Source organism: Aquila chrysaetos, chromosome 15 (genome assembly GCF_900496995.4).
Source record: "Aquila chrysaetos chrysaetos chromosome 15, bAquChr1.4, whole genome shotgun sequence".
Lineage (NCBI taxonomy): Eukaryota > Metazoa > Chordata > Aves > Accipitriformes > Accipitridae > Aquila > Aquila chrysaetos.
In genome coordinates this window covers 18,599,844-18,615,371 of record NC_044018.1, presented here as the reverse complement: position 1 = coordinate 18,615,371, position 15,528 = coordinate 18,599,844, and positions in this window count along the sequence as shown.

The following is a 15,528-nucleotide window of genomic DNA, read 5'->3' as shown; positions in this document are numbered from 1 at the left end:
TATGCTGCTTTTCGTGGGGCAGCCCTGTGAGGCTCAGAGCCTGCTGTGCTTTCTGTGGCTATAGTTTGCATCAGTGAGCCCTGTCTGATTCATACCACCTGAATAAACTTGCTCTTACAGTTAAGATGGTCTCGCTTTTTTTTTTTTTTTTTTTTTTAAAGGGGGAAGGGTGCAAAGAAATTCTCTTAAACATAAAATGATTTAAAGACTTATTTTTTTAAGCAGATACGTTAGTGTATGGTCTATGGTTAACCCTTTTTCAGAGGACCTTAGACTGTCATTGTTACTTTTAAATCAAGTCCATGCTGTTAGCAAGTTGCTGTTATTTAGGACTCAAAACCAAACAAAGAGGAACATTCAGAGAAAAGAGATTAACAGAGTAAGGAAAATAAAGTGGGGTAGGCTTTTTTTGGTTGGGGTTTTTTTTGTTGCTGGTGGTGGTTTTTTTAACTGATTAGACTTGCTAGGGTAATGATTTATGAAGAAAATATCTTTGAAAACTTCAACTTGTATTTTGATCAGAACTTTCCTATAAACAGCAGAGCAGTATACCAGAGCCCTAAGTCAAATTTTCTTCTTAGTTGTACTGATATAAATCTGGCCTTCTTCCTCTGAACTCACTGGAGCTACTCTGGATTTATACTAAGGTGACTGAAAGCATAATTTGGCTAAACATTTCCAGGGGGGTAATTAAGAATAGGGTCATGTTTAGAAACCCATGGGAAAAGAAAAAGAAGGAAAAAAAAAAAAAAGAAAAAGAGAAAAAAAAGGAAATAAATCCCAAGAATCTTTTTTAGAAAATAATCCTATGAATTCTTGAATCTCAGTCACTTTCATGTCCAACAACAAAAATGACTTGTTCTGCAAATTTTTTTAAATAGGTAAGATCAATTAAAAATTTATATCTTAAGCTGCATCCAAAATCTGCATCCTTTGGAGCGCTCATCCTTTTGAGGGGGAACGCAAGCAGGAACCGGTTCATAAGCGCGACGTCGCTGTGGGAATTGCCTCTGACAGACGCTGTGGGGCTGAAGCTCCAGTGGCTGAACCCATTTCCCATCACTCTGCATAAAAGCAGGTAACCGAGCGGGGAGCAGAAGCGAACCGGAGCTCCGCAGTGTCTTTCCTGGCAGGGTGAGGGGCTAATCCCAGCCCCTTCATCCTCAGCCTCAAAAGCCTGTCAATTTTGGATGGTGTTTTGGGTATGTAAATACCTACCCTTGAGAAATGCGCTGAGGCTACGAACTTGCTCCACAAAGACTGACTGCTAGCACTGATGTTTTCAAAGTTAGCAGTGTGATCATTTGGATTGCATTAAGGTATTCTTATTCTGGAAGCAGAGTCCACTGGGCAAATTAATTTCTGAAGGAATAGCTGAATGCCTGCCTGCCAAAGTGGATAATGAGTGTATCGCCAGTGAGTCAGAGGGGAGTCAGCAAGGGAGGCTGGACAGTGATAAAACAGCATAGAGGGAAGCTCAGACCTTGGCATCACTCTCATCTCTGCTCTTGAGGTAGTGTATAAAAAAGACAACACCCAAAGCCCTTAGAAAAATAGCCTTTAATGAGTCCCATAGAATGAACCCACAGAAAGGGTTCTGTGGAGGCTGGAGGAATTTGAGAGTGCAGAGATAACCGACGCAGTAGTGCATACATGCACAGCCAGAGCTGCTGGAAACCAGTGAATCTCATCTTCAGCTTCAGTTTTTGCTGTTTAAATTATTAGATATATTTTCCGGATATACTGAGTCCTTTTATGTACTGCATATGACTACTGCCTCTGGAAGTCAGAGAATTTTATATCACTTAAAGTGCATTTGTATATCCTGAAGGCTTCAAATAAAACTAAAAATATGGTTCACTGGCATATTTCTAATAATGTTTATTTCTATAGCAATTTCAGTTATCTTTTAATAAGTTCCATGTATTTGAAAACTAACGTTTGTACTAGTGTCTGATGTGCAATTCAAATTTGTGCAGAAACTGCTGCAAGAATATTCGCAAGATTTGTTCTCTTCCTCTGCAGAACAACCCTCTTTTCTTACCACTGTCTTGGTAGTTACCTAAAGTATTTGTTTCTCTGTCTGGAACAATGAGAATAATGAAAATCAACTGCTCCCATGAAAAACTGTGATCTTCACAGCAGAAAGCAAAAAAAGAAACAGCACAGAAAAAGAAACATGATCATCACAGCTTCCAGAACTGCGATATAAAATTAGGAGAACTATCATGCAATTTCACAGGGACTTAAAGGGGTGTAAGGCACCTGAGCTCTCTGCATGGGTTTTTGTAATAGGACTCTGCACCTGAGTTAGGAAATCTTCCTTAATTTTTATCTTGCTGTGCACTTGACTTTCCTCGCCAGGACAGCCAGTCAACCTGAGGGAAAGAGCGATCAGGTGCTCCATGAATCAGGCTTGTAAAAGCTACGGACCTCAGGAATAAGAGGAGGGGACTGAAAATCTCAGGAGCCTGGGACCACATCCTCGTTCTCCGAGTCACCGGCATGCAGGCATCTTCACCAAGCTGCTGCCACGACGGGGCTGTATAGGGGTTTGGTGCTGGCGAGATACCCCTATGCAGCCCCTCATTTGTAAGCTTCTGATGGTCTTGTAATTATTTTTCATGGCTGTCTAAAAAAGATTTCAAAACCAACAACTGTATTTAAAAGATAAAAAATAAGAGTGGTCAGAGAGGGTTTGATTCTGCCCACACTGAACCCAGTGAGACTACTACAAGGATCCCAGTTTACAGCTGTGGAGGTACCCTGTATATCACAGTTTCAGGATGTGACCATCTGTTGCAATAGCTGGTCACTGATGCGAGATTTTTTCATTTTTAATAAAGGAAGATACATACTTTAATAAACTCACAGGAATAAATCTGTGCATGTTCAAATCGGGACACATACCTGCTTTTATACATGGCATCAAGCTATACTTAAAGTAAAAACTTCCCCTTCCATAGGTTTTCAGATGTCTACGTCTTCACCTATTCCTTCCAAAGCCATTTCTAGCTTACTAGATATGTGACAAAGCAGAACAAAATAAAAAAGTGTACAAGACCTGGCACCAGGACCAGCCTTCCTTCGATAATTAGCAAAACTAGATCTGACCACAGAACATAATGTTGCTCTCATCTTTGATAGTGACTAAAATATTTGAATACAATTTTCCTTACGTGGTATTCTAAAGCTCTTTCTCCTAACACAGACAATTTTATTGTTCTATCAGTCACTGAAAAACAGTTTATGCCTTTCACAGTATTCCACATATTATTATATTCACTCTTTTTTCCCCAGTTCCTAGAAGTCCTCCTTGATGTACAACACTGTGTTTTGAAAATCAACATCTTACTTCCTGCCAGAGCCAGTAGATATGCCAGCTAGTATTAGCTGGTTTCTAATTTTTTCTCTTTGTGCTAGGAGGAAAAGAAAAAAAAGTAAAAAAATTTGCTGACTTTAGATCTTAGCCTATCAGATGAAGACTTACTGGTGCATTAGAGGCCTATTCAAAACAGGGCTTTTCTTGCAACAGGAGCCCCTAACAATTGGTAATGAGGACAGATTCCGAATTGTTTGTGAGCAGCTGCTTAGTAGGTAAGAGCTTGTTTGGATTCAATTGAACAGTGTTTTTAGAAGCAGTTACTGACCCCTGACCCTTCCTACAGACTGGGTTGATGGGATTAGGGAAAGCTAGCGTTCAGCTTACACTTGGCTATAACAAGCTGGCAAGAGATAACATACTTTTTAATTATCAAGTTACACCTCTGCCAAAGTTTGTCTGTGAATTTACCAAATGGGTCAATGAACTATAAGAAATCAAGCTAGGCTATGGGATAATAGTTACATAAGAAAACAGTCTTGGGGGAGACATAATTAATACATTGATGTGATTTTTTTTTTTTCCTTTGCAAATATTTCAAATTTTCAAATCTTATTCTACATGTTTCTCATATGCATTATAGAGGCAAATATTGTATGTGGAATTTATGCCAATGCATCTTAAAAGGTAAAAAAATAGCTGAATTACTTCTAAGAGTTGCCAAAAAGGTAGTCAAGGAAAAAGCCCATGCAATATGTGAAATTTAAATTGAAACAACAAACAGAGTAACGTAAAAATTTGAAGCTTCATTCGTTCTACCACTCTGAGGCTGGAGTAATGTAAAAATACTTACTATAGGCTAGAAGCCAATTTGCCTAGCAGTCTACAACCATAAGAAAAGGAGACAATTGTGGTATTATTCACCTGGAACAATTAAAGATAATTTCTGACATAATAATAATTTTTTTTTCAAAGGCCGTAGGGATTTTATGTCTTAATTATAATTAATTAAAACTAAACCAAAATTATAAAGCTTAATTATTTTGAATGATTCTTTCTTTGCTTTCTTCCAATGCTGAAGTGTGAAAAATTCTCCAGCTCAAGGTATTTAAGGCCCATAGCTTTCTTAGTTCTCTGCTCTGTTAGTACACGTCATGTCTATTATGGGAGCATTCAGTTCTGGGAAATTCTTGGTACAATAACCATAAAATTTATGTGCACCCAGACTGATCCTTCAATGGATTACAGAATTTATTGATAAAAAAAAGCACGGTGAGCAGTGCCGCTCGTTAAGCAGTACAGAGAGGTTGAAAGCCATAGCATGGGTTGGAAGCTCGGGTGGATTTGCCAAGGGGGCTTGGGGCACTGTAGCTGTGCTCTCCATTGCTGAAGGGCACCATAGACCCAGCAAGTTTCTCAGTAACACTTGGGATTTCTTGTGCTAGTTCTTTCAAATCTTTTCTGTATCAGGGAATGAGGGTCTCAAGCCCAGGTTTCATTTCTAGTTACACCAAATTTCCTGTCTCAGCTGGAGCAAGTCCCATTGTACCTTTAAAACAGAGAGGATGTCTAGGAGTGAAGAGCAACTTTGGGCTGGGTGAGACATCCCGCATCCTTGAGTCTTCCCTTTATTATGGGAGTTACCACATACCACCGTGTCCGGCTGCCCTCTCAGAAATAGCTGTATGTTTTCCTTCTTCTACTCCTATCAGAATTTGGCTTCTGAATCTTAGTGCTCTAATGGTCAGACACCATTTAATTTCCATCCTAAAGCTATTAATAGCCAGTCTATACCCATTAGTTCCTTTGCCAGTAATGTCTTTTAGTTTGAATAGTGTCTTCTCTTCCCTGCTGTTTACTTTGCTAACGTGTTTGTACATGGCAATCAGTTCTTGCCTCAAACTTTGTTTTGCTAGGGTAAATAAGCCAAAATTTTAGCATCTTTTGATGTAGCGACTTCTCTGCCTTCCTGATTTTCTCATAAGCCAGTTTTAGCTTGTTTCTATTTAAATTTTTCTTTCTTAATGCGAGTGTCCAAAATTGTACGCAGTGTTATGGAGGACACCTCATAAGTGTCCACTGCTGTGTAGATACTTCTACCTATACATCTCAAGATTACATCTGCTAGGCTGCCTTCCTGCTGCTCCTCCCCTTGGTTATTTAAAAGTGGTCTCCCAGTTTATAAAAGCAATGTAGCTATTGAATTTTGTGCTATTGAATTTCATCCTATTTCTATTACTTCACTCCTCAAGGTCATTTGGTTTTTCCTGTATAATAATCTAATAATGTATTGACAATGCAAGTGGAGGTCACAGAAGGAAAGTGTAGCAACAGAGGTGTGTGCAGAGGCCAGCTTTAGTCTATCCAGGTTAGCCTTCCTAGGCTGCCTCTGTAGCCAAGGGAAGAAGAATAGCTTATCTAGAAGTCGAGTCGGAGCAAGAGCCTCATTACCGGGTATGAATTGTGCTTGGTGGCATTCATCTGTCATTTGCCATAGGAAGATTCCAGAGAAATTAGTTCCACTGGAGTTAAGTCTTTGTGAACATGCCCAATGTCTCTTTAATTTACTTTCTTCGCCAGTATACTCATATTGTTTGTTTCTTAGTCATTCTGGAAATATTAAAGAGGATTAACACACACACACACACACACGCACACACGGCAATTCCGTGGTAGCTTTCCTCTAGCCCCACGCTTCGTCTCAGCCCAGTGTTGATAACATTATAGACAGTCCCTTGTGTACCATACTGTTTCTCCGCCGATCCCAGCCTCTTTGGTAAACTCTGTTTTTGCAGTGGTAGTGTACTGATTGCTGTGCTGAGGTTCACATAACTTGCTTAAAAAAAGTCCAAAGCAGGCATCAGTATCTGGTGTGGCATAATTTACTTATGACAAAACCATATTGGTTTTGAAGGTCTTTGAAGACTTCAGGCCTAATTTCACTGAAATTTGCACTGCTGAGGTCAGGCTAAAGGATCCTGTAGGTGCTAGGATGACTGTTCTTAATGCAGACACTGCATTTGTGTATTCCCATTACGAGGACTGCCACCAGGCTGACAGGTTTATTCCAGGCAATTGCTATGGGAATTTGGGTTTCATGCACTTATTCTTCCAGATTTGTGAGACTGCAGGTTATCCGAGTAACTTCAATTTGAGTTAATAAACTATTTGTCTATAATGTTCACTTTGCTTGTGGATGTCTCCTTTTCTATGTGCTTCCCAGTGTGTAATCCCCTGTTTAAAAACATAAGTCTGACTGAAAACTGAAATAATGTTCAGATTTTTTGGCCAAATATAAACTGACCCAAATCAAATGTGGAGCTTTCATGTGTATCTCATCCTTACTGGAAAGTCTTTCAACTTCCTCCCTTTTTCTCCACCTAAGCACATACCTGAAGAAAACTTTAACTATTTAGTCTGATTTCCTTTAGGAGGTCAGATTCAGTTTGACTTTTAGCAAGTTCCACTTTTGCCAAGTCTCACTTTAGACCTGCATTTCTTGACTTTGAAGTCATAGTTTTCTTTGGTGATCAGTCCTTTTTTCCGTTCCTTGTAGACTCCCTACTTATGCTTAATGTCATTTTCAAGATGGTTATTCTTCCAGTTAGGTCTGGAAAGTTCTCGTACAACATTTTTTTCTCCTTGCCTAGCATACAGACTCCAGATAGCTTTAGCAGGTTTGACATGGAGACATTCCAGGCTGCCTCCAAAATCAAATCCCCAAGTTCCTTAGTTCAGTCGGCCTCCCTAAATAGTTACCTTGGGTTGCATCCAAACTCAGCAGCTTGCGCACCCGGCGCAGTGCCGGCGGTCCCAGTTGCTTGATCCCCAGATAGGGCACGGTGTCAGAGCGAGGTGCCTCTCCCTCCTGACTCATGAGCCCAGATTTCCTTCTCATCGAAATCAAAGTTCAGCAAGGGAAGGGAGCAGACGTGTGCCAAGGTTTTGCCCTCATACGCTTGGGAGATGGCCAAGGCCTATTTCCAGATTCGGGAGCTCAGAAGTACTCCCGGCTGTCGTTAGTTTAGATGAAGTTGTGTCTTTTTGAAATGAGGAACTTTAATGAGTTTTAACTGCATTCTTTTTTTCACTTGAATTAAATGCCACACACTGAAGGCACTGCTAGTTAACAGCAATACTTCTTCAGATGGGTGGGTGTATCAATACTATTTGAGCCTGTAGTACTGTTTTCCTCACAACAGGATAATTCTCTGTTATAAGTATCTTTGCAATGACAGCGCAATAATCTTTCTTAGTGTCCAGATTTGAGTCTGGGATCAATAACAGACTCCTGTCAATTTCCAAGTATTCCCAGAATTTATTTTATCCTATCTCCCACAGGTGATTTTACCCTGACAAGTACTGTTTCATTTTATTGTCTCTTGTTTCTTTACACATTATGGATATACATTTCTGGAGAACCACTTTTATTTTGATGTTATCTTTTGTCAGCATATTAGGTCCACCACTCCAGTCATCATTACTGAAATTTCATTCAGTGCTTCAAAAACTCAAGTTCCTCCATGTTGTTGCCCAGGTTTCTCCATTGGAGTAAAAGCATCTTACCAGCTGCAACTAATTCTACATCTAAATCGGACTCAGCACAGTTTTTCTACCAACTGTATCCAGCTGCTCGTACTGATATTAACCTTTCCCTTGACTAAAGGAGTTAAGACCTCCACTGCTATATAGGTAACATGAAGAAGATAGTGCTCCTGCACCTCGTGGAGGGGATTCTCAGTGTGAATTCCTTTACCGTTGTGAGGTGTTGAGAGTCTGCAGAAACGCCTATTTACAAATGCGTACTCTCCATCTTCTAAGGCCAGCCATGGCCTAATGAAGAATTAAACTTTACATCAGATTGACAGATATATTTCTTATCAAATACACAATGTTATATCTTCAAATTACAGTGTAGATCTCTACACGTCCCTGTGTAACTGGGAATGAAGAAGTGTGAAGTATTAGTTAAGGGGAGTCTGTATGACCTATTTTTTGCATGCATACACAAAATATGCGTATCACAAAGATGATACGGAAGAAATGAGGTTGATAAACAACACAAAACATTGGATAAGAAGCCATCCTGTCTCTGAGGCAAGGGCATGCGTATTTTTTTCTCCACATTCACTAATACTTCACTGTAGGATTGCGCTACCAGACCCAGGCTTTAGGCTCATCATATGAGTTTTACTGGTGGATGTAAATCACTTAGTGTTAATTTAACATCCAAAGGGAAGCTAAAACACAGACTCCACTAATGTGGTGAAACAATTTGTTACTGTAGGGAACAAACCAAAATCTAACAAGTCAAATTTTAAGCAATGTCTATAATACTGAAATAACTGTGGATTTCTGCAGTGGTACAGTTTCTGTGACTCCACAGAGGTTTGCTTTATGCAGTTTTGTATAAATTAAAATGCTTACCTCAATTCTACTTCTCTATATTGATATACATACAAAAATACCCCCACACACATACATAAACATATATATGTATTAGGGGAAACTTTAGTGGCACCATCCCCACTCACTCCTGGGTTAGTGCTAACATGTGCTCTCAAAATACATATTGGTGGTTTTAATTCAGTTAAACTGTAGAAGGGAATTAATTTTGGTGCCTCTTTTTAGCTTTATAGACATACCCGTACACATGAGTATGTGAGTGAGATAGAGGGAAAGAAAGAGACTGCTGAAAATACAGTGTGAAAGTGGTCCAGTGTTAATGTTTCAGATTAAAATAGCCAGGAACAGTCCTGTGACAGCTAATGAAAATGGATATGTAATTTCCCAAAATACTTGGTAATAAATTAATATTAATTACCAAAGAAAATTTCCACAGGAAAGGAGTAGCAGCATATTAAAATTATCTTTAGTTTATTATGATCTCTTTCAAGACAAATTAAGAATATCTACAGTTTTAGATCATATAGGAATGTCTTATGTTTTGGGTTTCTTTTTCCCCCTGCTCAGTCTATGCACTTAAAATAGTCATATTCATAGGAAACATAACTTCTATCCATAAAAGATATGAAAGAATTGTAAAATAACTAACTCTTAAGCTATGTGATGACATAGCAACACATTTTGGAAATTTGCAGGTCTATTCATAGAGGAGCATATTTTATCAGATGCATCACTTACTTGCAAAAAAAAAAAGGGGGGGGGTTTAGCGGTACTAAACTCATCCATGAAATTCAATCATTAGTTTATCTGAATTGTTTTTAACCTTTGAAAACTTTTTTCCCTGAAATTTGTGTAAATGTAAATTTCTACTATAGTTTAAAAGCACTAAAATTTATTTAAATAATTTGTGGGGTTATCTAACACATCTAAAGAAGTTTATCTATACATTTCCATTAATTTAAAAATGTGTTTATTTTTCTCTTATGGTTATCTTTTTTTTCTTGGATAATTGGGTAATAATATGTTAGAAGCTTTTCATATATGCCAACAAATGAAAAAAAAAAAAAATCTAGTTATTTGCGCTACTGTATTTACAGCTTGGTAAAAAATGGCCAAAAATTGTTTGTGTAGAAATTTTCCAGAGATTTTGTGTTAGTGCAGAATGTGGATTCTAGTTATTTTACATGTCTATGGGACTCAGACTAGTCCCACTCCACCAGAGTGCATTAGTATGTGCTTCACTTAAAGAACGAGTATACCACAGCGGGCCTGTTTATTTGTCTAAAATTAAGCATATTCTTTTATTTTTTTCCTGAATCCAGGTTATCTTGTGAATAATAATATCTTCCATACTTGTTTACTATTTTTCAGTCTGTAGCTGAAAACTTTTTAACTGTATGTGGCTCAAAGCCTCTGTAAGATGAAATAGTAATGCATAAAATAGCTACTTCTGGACAAATGATATAAACTTAGGAGGCGAGAAGTGATATTTTCTTGTGTTGATGCTATAGCGTGAGGCATCTTGTCGTACAATACAACACAATAGAAACAGTGTGAGTTAGTTACATGAATATTTTTGCATATGCACTCCCTCTGAGGTCTGTTCATCAGACTATGCACATAACTATCTAGAGGAAGTTTAAAGTATCCTCATTTAGAGGCCAAATTTTCGCAGGTAGCACCTCCTGAAAGTTGTTTACTTCTTGCAGTATTTTACATCTGCCACTAATGCAATAAATGGGGAGGCTGAAAACCAGACAGTATTATTAATGGTGACAGAAAGCTTTTAGCCAAGCTCCCTATATGGTGATAGATATTGTTTATCATATTTTACTTGTTGCTTTAAACTTCCCCTGTCAGAATGAATCATTGATATAGGAGAAGAGGGACCAGATAACAGGCAATGTGATTTGTCTAGTAGTAAGTTCCTCTAATCAAAAAATGTTGGAAAACCAAAGAACAAATAAGGTATGTTTTTTTACCAAAAACTGCCCTGGTTGTACTCAGGTATCCTGGAGAATATTTTGCCTTTTGTATAATATACAGTAAGCTGCACATTAATATCAAGGGTTAAACTAGAAATCTTTTAACAATATCCTAAAAAAATCAGTTGTCGATGATTTTGATTAACTTTATTTCTTACTTGGATTTTTTGTTCCTCATGGCAAAGTTGTTGTACACAATCAAAACACTGCTACAACCACTGCTCTACCACAACCATTCCATGTTTTTCTTTTTGAGTTATTTATGTGTTTCCAACTCTTGGTTTTACCAAGCAATATGAATTAGCACAATGAAAAATGACAGAAAAATCTTCTAATTTGTGGTTGTTTTTTAAGCTAAACTAAAAGGCTGGTATTTGCAATAATAAATGCTTCTAAAAAAAGTAAAAATTCTTACAGATCTAAGAAAATATTTCTTGTACCAGACCCAAAACATTTTTAACAGCTGTTTCAAGAGGGGTATAGATATATTTCAAAACGAAATTTCATTTTTTTAGAAAACACTTTTAACAATTTCACTATGTAAAGTTTTAAAATTAAATGCTTATACTCTTCAATTTTTTTTCAGCTTTCTTTCCAAAAACATGTTACAAATTTCAATTGTTCTTTTCTGAATATTTTTGGTCACTTTGAGATGACGTGTGTGAGTGAAGCAAAGATTTTTTTCAGCTATGTTTCTCCTTCAACAACTGACATACGAGTTTTGATAAACAAGAACTAATCCCTCAGTTTCAAAACTTGAGATGAACCTGAATAGCACATTTTAGTATTCTTTGATGTCTGAATATGTTTTTATTTTTCACTTTTTGTGTGTTCCTTCCCTTTCTCATTCTGATTCAGACCAGAAACCTTCCTGGAGTAGAGATGCTCTGAGTACATGCTAGTGTTTTAGTTCAGATCAGGAAAGTACTTTTGAAGTACGTCTCCCAGTAGTCCACGCTCTGGTTCACAGCATGCAGAGGTTTCTGAGTGCCAAGCTGAATTCATTTTGCATGAAATTAAACTGGAAAATGTGCTCCAGAGGCACACCTACTGCACTCCAGCCACAAATAAGTATTCAGGCTATGGGACCAGAGCAGAGCTAGTCTAGTAGTAAATAAAAAGCTCTTAAAATGTGGATGTTAGGTCCCAAGAACCATATATTTCTGTCTACAGTCTGCTCCTCTTGGAGCTGCTTGCTAAGGCAGACATAGCCTATGTACGATACCAGTTGTATTGAACAGGTAACAAAATATCATGGCAGAAATTTTAGTCATATTGTAATCAATAGCAAAATACCTACTCATGTCAGTTGTTTCTCTATTGAAAAGCTCTTTTCATCATATGTGCTGCCAATTTTGCAGAAAGAAGAGACATAGAGAAGTAACATTGACCTTTGCAGTCAAATACGGCATGAACTTGGGAATTTTTGTACTGTTCCCATTGAATAAACTTTAAATGGATACATATTACTATGCTTTCCAGTGCTAGTGTATTGTCCCTAAGCCTATTCCAAAGTAGGACATATGATTATTTACAACAAAGGCTCAAAAGCCATTTTCTTAGTAAAGCTAATATAGGTCAAGTAATTTTTGATACTGGTTAAACATTTGCCTTAGGGTGATGATGCAATGAGATTTGTTTACTAAGTTCTTGCACACAAGGATTTGGGAGTGTGAGATACAGATTTAAAAAATCCACATTTATTCTTTCCTATATAATCCTACATAATGAAACATTGCCCACTTGCTATTCATCCCATAGAAGGCAGTCGAAGGTTTTGCATTTGACATTTGTGTGAGCAGAAATAGGCAGTGAATTAAATATATATTCCCTAGCTATGGAAAGTGTCTTGGCAAGGAAGAAAATAGCTTTCTCAGTTTCAGTAACAAAATAGATCTTGAAATATCTATTTTTAAATTTAATAGATCCTGTAGTTTAAACCATGCCTGTAACACCAGTTTTACCTACTCAGATTTACCAACTGGTTCACTCCTTAGTCTACTAGAAGCAATTTTACTTACACTTTATGTTACTCAATGAAACTAGTTTAGCTTTTTTGAAGCATTCTCCTCTTATTTAAAATCTGCTTTTACTTTTAAATGTATAACAAAGCATCTTTCAGTTCAGCAGAGATCTTTTCCCTCTGTACATAGCTAGTCACATCCCTGTAATTTAGAACCAAAAATACACTTTCACTGCAGGTAATTTTCACTGCTGTCCATCCTGCTGAGCTAATACAGCTAAGAGAGAGTGAGTTGAGTCCTACTTGTTCTTATGCAGAAATCACAGAATTAATTCCTGTTAGAGGTGCAACCTGTTATACCTGTGTAAACCTACGAAGGGTAATGGGGTTGCACAAGTGTCAGTAAAGGCATAATAGGTTTAATCAAGCATAACAGAAAGTAGATTGCTCTGCAAAATCCTCATTACTAGAGATGAAGTGCATTCATCTGTCTCGACTGTTAAGTCATAAGCTGTCTGGGCAAAGGCAGTTCCTACCACAATGATACTCTGATTTCAAGTGAAACCTCTAGATGACATAGTAATGATTGTATGATAATAACCTGGATTCACTACTAGGCAGAGAATTAGTTTGCCCAACGCAACTGTTTATGTGCAAACTCACTACACGTATTCTAGAAATTGCACTGAAAGACAATCAGCGAGGACAGCAACTGTATTGCTTTTGGTTACATTTCCAAAGAGTGTTGAATTATGTAGGCAGGATCTTATTCAAGTATGCAGAGTTAATAGTCAGCAATTTTTTCCCCAACAACATAACACTTTATATTACAAAAAATAACCTATTGGCTCATATTAAAACATTTTTTTAAAAGCTATTAAAATTTCGTTGTTGGGTCACCAATATCTCAGGCTAGGTCTAGGAGAGTGTGAATAAAGATTGGCTTAAATAAACTAAATCTTTCGGTTCATCACTTTCCTAGAATAGTGTAAATAACAGATTAACGGTATATTTGGAGAGATGAGCCACAGTAGACAGTGACATTGTATTATGACATACCATGACAATGTAACAGGGTCTGAAGAATAATAATCTGAGAGCAGGGATATAAGCTCTTGTTTATGGAGAAACCATATGTTGCATTTTGTTAAGACTAGCAGCAATTATGGCAGAATTTGGCCTCTTGGCATCCCTGCTACACTAAAACCAAAAGTCTGTACAGATTGATAGACCTTAAGGTCTGAAGGACCACTGCAGTCATCTCTTCCAACAATCACAATGCAGACAAAAAAGGGCTGCCTTCAATTTGTCTATTTTTGCCTTCCAGACATTGGATTTGAATAGAATAGAATCGAATCGAATTGAATCATTACATTTGGAAAAGACCTCTAAGATCATCAAGTACAACCATCAACCCAACACCACCATGCCCACGTCCTGAAGTGTCACGTCTATGTGTTTCTTGAACATGTCCAGGGATGGTGACTCCAACACTTTGATTAGCCTTTCCTTTCTCAACATTGTTGAAAATTTGCTCCCCACAAAGATGTTTCTGGACTAAACACATCACATCTAATGCTTCTCTTGGATTAACTACATTTCTTTGGTAAACTAAGCAGATTGAGCTCTTCGAGTTTTCACTGTTAGTCATAAAGGAGTGTTGATACTGTGATGGTCTCACTATATAGCTGAAGAAATGTTCATAAAGGGAAGCAGTATCCACTATTGGACCAATTTACATGGTATGAAAAAGCAGATGAGCTTTCCAATCTTTTATATCATTCTAACAACACTTCTTCAAATCTTTCCCATTTCATGAATTATTGACACAGTTTTGCACAGCTATGGCTCCAGTGCTGAATAATAGTAATGGATATTCCCCAGTTTTATTCAAGGACAGTGCTAACATTTTTGGTCAGTGTGTTACTTCCAGTGGTCATGTTCAGCTGGTTGTCCTTGGTGACTCCCAAGTCTTCTGAGTTATTCTTATGTAAATAGATTGCATCTAACTTGCTAAACAATCACTGCCCTCCTTTCTTTCTTTTTTTCTACTTTGTTACCCTTATTTTGATGACATTTGCAAACTTCATTAGTAATGATTCTTAAAGTTATTGCACAGACTGTGTTGACAAATGTTTTAAGCAGTGTAGATCTCCCAGAAGAAACATAATTGCTTAATGATAATTCTTCATGTAAGATTACAATTTAAGACTGATCAATAGCTTGTTTCCAACCTATATGGTGCATGCCAACTCAATTTTATATAATCCTGAATTTATTGGCAAATAAAATGTCATGCAGTACCAATCCTGGACATAAGTCTATTCTATCAGCCTTTTTTACCTCTACAAACCACACTTCCTGTCTGATCTGAAAAAGTCATCAAGTGAGTTTGATCACATCTGCTTCCCATCTTTATTGGAGTTAGCTTTATTTCCTTGCATTAATTCTTTATGAATCAATCCCCATAGCAGATTTTCCATTATTTTGCTGAAGATCAATGCTGGATTGACAGACCTGTAATTACCTGGATCTGCTCATTTATCCTTTTTGAAGTAGGCACACATCACTGGGTGTGTTCCAAGTATCTGGATTACTGTTTCAAAAGTTATTTTAAAATAATTGTAGTGTCTTAGAAAGGGCTGGGTCAACTCTTTTCAGAACTCCTAGATGCAAGATATACAGATTATTATAAATTCACAACTTTCATAGCAGGCAACTGTGGTTTGAGGGTATGCCATAGAAAGTTTTGTAACTCTTCCCAGTAAGGTTCCTCTCATTCTCATCCTCCTGGTAAAATTCTTTCTCTTTCTAATAGCCTGAACTATAACCTGACCCATGACGAGGCAATA